Source organism: Lepidothrix coronata, unplaced genomic scaffold, assembly GCF_001604755.1.
Source record: "Lepidothrix coronata isolate B3197 unplaced genomic scaffold, Lepidothrix_coronata-1.0 Scaffold0, whole genome shotgun sequence".
In the NCBI taxonomy this organism is placed as follows: Eukaryota; Metazoa; Chordata; class Aves; order Passeriformes; family Pipridae; genus Lepidothrix; species Lepidothrix coronata.
Window position 1 is genome coordinate 1,163,333 of NW_016690180.1, and position 8,003 is coordinate 1,171,335.

Consider the following 8,003-nt stretch of genomic DNA (forward strand, 5'->3'; position numbering starts at 1 on the left):
TACATATCAGCAGATTTAGTGGGGTTACTATCAGTCCTGTGAAATGCAGATTTGGTTTTCTTTTTAAATTATCTCCAGCACTAAAATTAAGGAATCCTAGAAGGTTGTGATTTCTTTTCACTGCTTTCACTCTGCTCAGCTGCACATAGGTTTCAACACTGTGTTAATCTCTGGGGTGCTAGAGACCCCTGTGATGATCAGTGTAAGAACAAATCACCCACTGCAGCTGCCACTGTCACCTTCTCCCCGGTGAAGAAATGTGCACAGGAGTCATTTGCCACAACCACAGGTACCCAAAAAACCCCGAGGAGAGCTCGCCCCTTCGTACATGTGGCATGAAAGGAACATAAACAGGAAGCATAAAGCCACAGGAAATTCAATAACTGAAGTTCCTCTGTTCATAGAAGCATTGTATTTTTTTTCTCTAGCTCTATTGCTATGTCTTATGTCAGTAAAAAGCATTCAGTTTCTCACTCTGCTCAGACCTTGGGTAGGAAAAATACTGAAGGTATTATCCCTTTAGGTTATGGATTGCTTTACGTTCTATTCTGCTTCCCACAGTGTTACAACCTGGTAACACCGAGCTCTAAAAATTCACACCAGGGGATGCTGAAATCCAGCTGTAGGCACACAGCTCCAGCCAGAATTTGGGAAGACAGTATCCATGGGAATATTGTATTTATTTAAATGGATTTGTAGCATTTGCCATATGTGGATGTTGCTACTGTCACACTGTGCATGCACTCACGCCAATATCAAGATATCCTTCAGTTGCTCTATATGTTTCAGTCACTAGGACAAGGCTGGTAACTACTATTTTGTTTTGAAGTAAGGGGGAGAAAGTAATGTGCTTTGTAGCATCCCTCGGAGCAGTCCTTTTAACCCTTCACAACACTTCTTTTGCTGCTTCTCTCAGTAAAATTCTCCCATCTATCATTTACACAGATGATCAGTTTTTCTCCCAAATACTCCAACTTTCAGCAGTGAATGAGGGGCACTCCATACTTAACTCCTCCTCTTGTCCTGACTCACTTCTCCTCAGGAATTTCTTCATCCACAGACACACCCCCCATTCCATCCCTCGTGCTGCTGATCCACTCTCTGCTCCAGCAAAAGTGTCCTGTCAAACTGAAAACCAGGTTGTACTCAGAGGCAGGACACAGAGAAACCTGAAACTTCCAGGTCAGTCTGTCCTGAATAATCTCTCTGTCTGCCTTCACTGTGACCTGGTAGGGAAGCAGCATGGGGAGACCTCAGCGCCTTTCCAAAAGTGGAAGCAGCCTGTGACTGACACTGGCAGAGCTCACCTTACCTATACACTAGCCTGCAGAGGATCCAGTGACCTGGCTTTTCCAGTGTATCCACACAGCTACAACTCTTGCTCAAGAGCTCCACATCTTGGCCACCGCCAATGCTTTGCTGGGGCCTCCTGCAGGTGGTTTTCCCATGGACAATTTCCTGGAGATGGCTGTACTGGTGGTTTTCCCAGTCCACCATTGGTCATCACTCTGTTGCTCTTGCATCACTTCACTGTCCTCTTCCAAACAGTTTTCTAACATAGCCTGTTTGTCTGCTTCCAAGGCTTTTCCTGGTCCCCCTTGCCCACCAAAGCCATCCTTGTTCTGCTGACGAGCAAGTGCTCCTCTGCTTTCTTCCCAGCTGCCACCCCCATTTGGACAATGCTCTAGAGTGGAATCATACACAGCTCCTGGCATGTCTCCAATTACTCTTTACAATTTTTCTATAGTAACTTCAGAAAAATCCATAGCAGGTTGATACCACCTCTTTCTACACTGCCAAGCACCACCTCCTTGGCTCCTTTTCTGCCCAGCTGGTCCTGCCTGCTGTTTCTTTCCCTGTCCTTTGCTCATGAAGTCACAGAATAACAGAATCATTTAAGTTGGAAAAGACCTCTAAGATCATCGAGTCTAATGCTTGAAAGATCACCATCTTGTCAACTAGACCATAGCACTAAGTGCCACATTCAGTCATTTCTTGAACAACTCCAAAATCTTTGAGGCTGTAAAGTTTGAGGCTGTAAAGTTTGGGGCTTTCCAGGTGGCAGTAGCTTTCCTCTACTCTCCGAGGCAGCACAGGTCTCGCAGCAACTCCTGCTCAAACTCATGGCTGATACAATCAGCTGTTCCTAGGAACATTTTGTGCCCATCTCATAGTGCTGTTGCAGCTCTCACCTAGAGCAGGTGCCCTGACCTTCTGGGTCACTCACATCTTGCACTTCTCCTTCCCCACTTCCTTTTCATTCTCTTTCTGCCAAGTTCCATCAGATGCTGCCATCTGAACACAAATTAGCACCAATGGTTTACCTGGAGGTTTTTACTTCTGCTCTTTAGGGCATTCCCTTGCTTTAGGGTTTTGCTGATTTAGTCTTTTTTATTGCAGGTCATTGTTGTATTTTAGCTCTAAGGTAAGTCTGCCCCATGCCCGGACTGTGATCCTTTGCAGTGACTGTCCTCCCTCCTCCTTAATTTTCTCTGCTCCCTGGTCTGTTCCCTCTTGTTTCTCACCCCGTTTTGTAAGCCAGGCTACTTCCTCTTTCTCCCCTTCTCTGGGACCATTTTTTGAGTATTTTTTTAGCACTTCCCCTTTTCAGACTTGCTGTGCAGCAGTAGGTGATGGGGGTACAGCATCCTGAGCACACACTGGAGTAACCCTCTGCTTCCAACTGCCTGCTGCAGCACATTTTAATTTCATCAACAACTGCACAAACTATTTATAATCAGCTCTCTGATTACATTCCTAAGGTCAACAACCAAGTTAAAAGACTCAGCATAGCTGATACACTGCTTCAAAACCTCCTCTCTGCCAGAGGTTTCCAGAGCTGGTGGCTGGTATTTAAAGGCTGCAGACAGAGGTGCCACCTTCTGAACTCCTGCTCAGGTCTCCCACCTCACTGCTGCCCCTCATGCTTACCCTGTGCTCCCCACTGCCTCCCACAGTGGTATCTTTGGGGAAAGCTGATCAAAAAGTGCCTATGTCAACATGCCTCAGCTGGTCAAGCCTGCATGCCTTATTCCCCAGCAGGGTCTCCCAAGTTCACCCAACCTGTGTCCGGCCTCGAGGGGAAATGGATCTTGCAGCGCCCAGCTGGTGACCAGAGACACAGATGACAATGTTCACCATGCTGCTGTCCCTCCACCTCCCACAACAGGAGGTGGCTGTTGTTCTGCCACCATCACAGGGCCATATCACTTTGGGCAGCTAAGCCACCTGTCAGTTTTGAACTGATTTCAGCATGACCCATATTCCCACTCTTTTTCTGTGACTTACTTAGAAAAGTAAGCCAGCACCATCCTTTGGACTTGCCTACAGAAACCTGGAGTCCTGTGGGCCACTGAGCCCTGCAGGCCACCGAGCCCTGTACAGTGCTGGCCCTTAAAGCTGGTCTACAAGGAAGCCCCACCAGAGCAGGGTGCCAGCCAGGAAGGTTTATACATCACATGCAGCCCCTGGAAGACAGCAGGCATAAAACATGGGGACTAGTTAAAGAGGTGGAAGAATCTGGTTTTCCTTTTGCCTCTGGATGTGGGTTGGTTGCCCTGGAGAAAGGAATGGTCTGGGATGACCTTACTGTGGCCTTTTAGTACCTGAAAGGGGCCTACAAAAATTGTGGAGAGGAACTTTTTACAAGGGCATGTAGTGATAGGACAAAGTCTTTCAGACGGAAAGAGAGTATGTTTAGATTAAATATTAGGAAGAAATTCTCTACTGTCCAGAAACGTTGTGGATGTACCATCCCTGGATGTGTTCAAGGCCAGGTTGGGGATTTGAGCAACCTGGTCTAGCAGAAGGTGTTCCTGTTCACGGCAGGGAGCTTGGAACTAGATGGTCTTTAAGGTCCCTTCCAACACAAAACATTCTATGATTCTGTATTTTCACTCAGTAGCATTTCCGCAAACAGAAACTACTAAGCATAAGGCAGAGTTGGTACCAGCTCTTGGCATGCTGCTAGAGACTAGGTAAAGCTGGATCCTTCTGATGCTTCTCCCATCTTCCATAGATCTCAGGAGACAATTTAATCATAATAGTGCATGCATTATAATTTAATCATAATAGTGCATGCATATATATATATACTGCCCCATCCTGGATAAGAAAAGGTTAACCAAGAATTATGGACTATTATGTGAACCTGCATCTCCCTTAAATGCCAAGCCTGAAGGGCAGGGAGACAATAGCCCACTTGGGGTTATTTATTGGCTTCCTGAGGTCTTAATAACAGGCAGGCTGAATGGAGAAAGCTACACCCATGGGGTCACCAGTCTTACCAGCAATCTGGGCAACAGGACTAGATTTCAGGTGGGGAAGCCACAGTCCTCAGACTGCATGTCCAGGCTCAGGCCTTCCTGCAGCAGCAGTGTCATCCCCAACACCTGAAGGTCAACCCTCACCCAGAAAGCTCATAGCCTCAGCTGAGGTGAGGTGGGAGAGCTGAGCATGGGGAACCAGCTGAGGATGAAGAGGCAAAGAAGGGTGAAGGGGCTCTGCAGGAGAATCACTCTATGCCAAGAAGGTTACTTCTGCCTTTAGCCAGTCTTTCTGCATTGCATCATGCAGGAGAGGTATGGGCTGTGCAGTTGAGGAAGTGGGTTTTAGCTGAATGGGATAAAAGGGAAACACAAAATGTTCTGGGTTTAGTACCAGAAGTAGACAGAAGGAGAAAGAGGAAATGCTTGTGTCTGTTAAGAAGGATCTTACAAATATAAATCACACAGTTAGTGTTTACTATTAATCATGGTTTTGTGCAGATGAGTGTAAATTGCACAGTGATGGTTTGTCCCCACTGCTTTTTTTAAAGGTCTTGTGGTTAAATAAATAGAACCATTATTTTCTTAATGGTCATGGAGTACTGCGGTAGTACTCTTCATCCACAGGTAAATCTTTGTACATCAGATGCTCTCAAACCACTCAGATACTATAGCTTTAGGCATATGCAGGAAAACCGGTTACCTGGTCATTTTTCAAAGGTAGTGAGATGGTTTTGTATGGCCCCTTTCTTTATACAATTTGAAGCCAGGAGGACCTATAAATCATGGTCTTCTATATACCCCATTCTACAGAATTTCAGTGGGTAAGTCCCTGCGAAGCTCACCATGTTCAACCTGACAGAAATACTCCGGTCTTGTGCACAGCAGGCAGAGGCAGAGCAGCGTCACTGGTCCTCTGACACTGGGGGCAGCAGTGGTGAGCTATTGAATCTAATGCCAAATCTTGCCTGCCAACACCAAACAACAAACACTTTTGGAAAATGACTGCTGTGTTTCTTGTTTTCTTTTGAGGCACTTCAATTGAAATTGTCTTCAATTGATTGTCTTCATGATACAACATCTTGGTCTCTAGGAAGAAAAGAACATTGTTTCATTTGTTTGGAAAAGTCAGGTCTTAATTTTTTGTTTTGTGCTTATCTAGGAAAGTCCAAACTTCAAAATTTGATTTTAAGACATAAAAATAAAATTTAGGAGCTTACCAGGCAAGTTCTTTTCTTTGTTTCCACTAATTGACTGTCATGATGCAGGCAAAGCAAGCTATTGCACCACTCTTCTGTTTAAAGACCATCACCACAGGTATGACAGAAGCCTGTTTAAGGAGATGCTGTGGATTTTTTTCTATTAAACATTACAGAAATATCAATGATATGACAGGGATCTGCATGGGGAGATGCTGCATAGTTGGAAGTGTTCTCTGGGTAGGTTTAGGACAGCAGAGACAAGCCTTTTTGCCTCAAAATCAGCTGATTCTGGTGTATTCTGATACGGAATAAGACAGGAAAGTATTTTTGGGAAACAGCAATGTGATGTTCTTGCATACCTTGGGATGCAAGTCCCAGGATGTAATAAACACGCAAGCTGACAGACAGCGAGCAACCACTGAGAGCTGAGAAAGGGTTGCTTCATTCATGAGGTTTTGATCTTGAATGACTCATTAATATGAGTTTTGGAGATTATTGTGCTGTCTGCAGTGACACCCTGTGGTGATGAAGCAGTGGTTTATCTCTGACCCCTGTTATCTGAGAAAGCCAGAGTTCTGCTGTGACTGTCCTGCTGCCTGCAGCCAAGAGCAGGAGGAAATATATAGCTGAAAGGCAGTTTTTCCTAGTAATGAGATTCCTTATAGGATAAGAGGTGACAAGTCTTTTGGTATTACTGTTATAATTTAGCCATTATTATTCATATCGTTAATACTTCTAATCACTACTAGTGATTTCATATGCATACTGCCTGGCTTCAGCACAAAATAAATAACTGAAATTATAGTTAAAAATACAGATTGCATATGAATGCATAGTAAACCAGCTTAAAATTTAAGGAGAAACCATAGAGACTTCCAAGAGGAATGCATCACGTATAAAGAGATCTAGTGCTTGTTAACAACTGTATCATCATAGAAGCAAAGAATGGTTTGGGTAGGAAGGGACCTTCACAGGTCATCTACTCCAACCTCCCTGCAACAAGCAGTTACAACTTCCACTAGATCAGGTTGCTTAGAGCCCCATCCAATCTGACACGGAGTGTTTCCAGGGATGGGGCATCCACCACCTCTTTGGGCAACCTGTTCGTGTTTCACCACCCTTATCATAAAAAAAACTTCTTCCTCAAATCCAGTTTGAATTGACCCTCTTTTATTTAAAGCCATTACTCATTGTCCTGTTGCAACAGGTCCTGCTAAAAAGTCTGTCCCCATCTTTCTTATAGGCCCCCTTTAGGTACTGAAAGGCTGCTATAAGGTCTCCCTGAAGCCTTCTCTTCTCCAACCTGAGCAATCCCAAATTTGTATTTTGAGTAAATCACATGGGTTTTCTTCTGTTATGGAGCAGAGTACCCAAAGTGTGGATTCTTTTTTCAAGGATGGATTGTTTCCACAGGACTTACCAGCATTAGTGTCTGACATGCCTTTTTCTTTCTTTTTTGTTTTAACAAAACCCTGTTTGAAATATGTACTCTCAGAGGTTGTTGTGGGAATAAGACAGACAGACTGCATTCAACATAAGGATTTGATTAGCTAGAAGGGAGTACTTGACCTGGTGTAAACTAGGCAGCATGAACTGCCTCCCCAATTTCAGCCCAGGTCTATTTTCTTCATCCTTCCATTGTTTAGCATCAAATGCATTTAGTAACAAAAAAATAAAATTGGTTTTGGGTTTTTTTTCAGTTTTACTAGAAACAGTAAAAATTGTTAGGCATCTCATATGTCATCTTTGTTAATTTCATAATTGATTTTTGAAAAGTTCATTGTTCTGTTGGCTTTTCAAATCAGAAAAATAGTAAGGTCAAGCTTTTTAGAAGTCTGCTGGACATGACTTAACTGATGATCCAGTTAGCCATGCAAATATATGTATCTGCAGGTGAAAACAGAGCTCTGTGCTTTCCAGCTCAGTTTGGAAACTGCAACCACACTTGGCCTGAAAGCCTCTCCCAGGGAGGTGATGGTGTGTTCCCCTCAGTGTAGTATATTCAAAAGTGTGTAACACTTCCATAAAGTGTTTTCAACCAGCCTTCCACTACTGGTGACTTTGTTTGGCAAGGAGGTCTGACTAGAGGTGGTGAGCTAAGCTCATGGTAATTGGGAAAACATGATCTAGTTGAAAGGTTGAATTTGGGTAAGAGGCAGTGGGATAGAATATTGTAATAGAGTAAGTGTTTAAGAAAGTCATGAGGAGAACGGGACAATGAGACAAGACATGAGGAAAAAGGACATTATTACCTCACCCTCTGCCTTCTCTAACAGGCTTCATCTCTACCTGCAAGTCCCACCGACTGGAACACTAGCCCTGAGCTAGAAATATATAGATGCCTTCTTGGCACCATGAAGGAATTTACTGACTTGGAGTAAAATGCAGCTCTTGTCCTGAAAGGAATTGATGTGAATATTACCCCTTTCCCTAAGCCCTAACTCTGTGTCTTCCTAAACGACAAGTGTTAAGAGTGTAGAATTTGGCAGAAAATAAACTCCCATGCTTTCCAGCTCCTCCTCAGAGATTTAGAGGG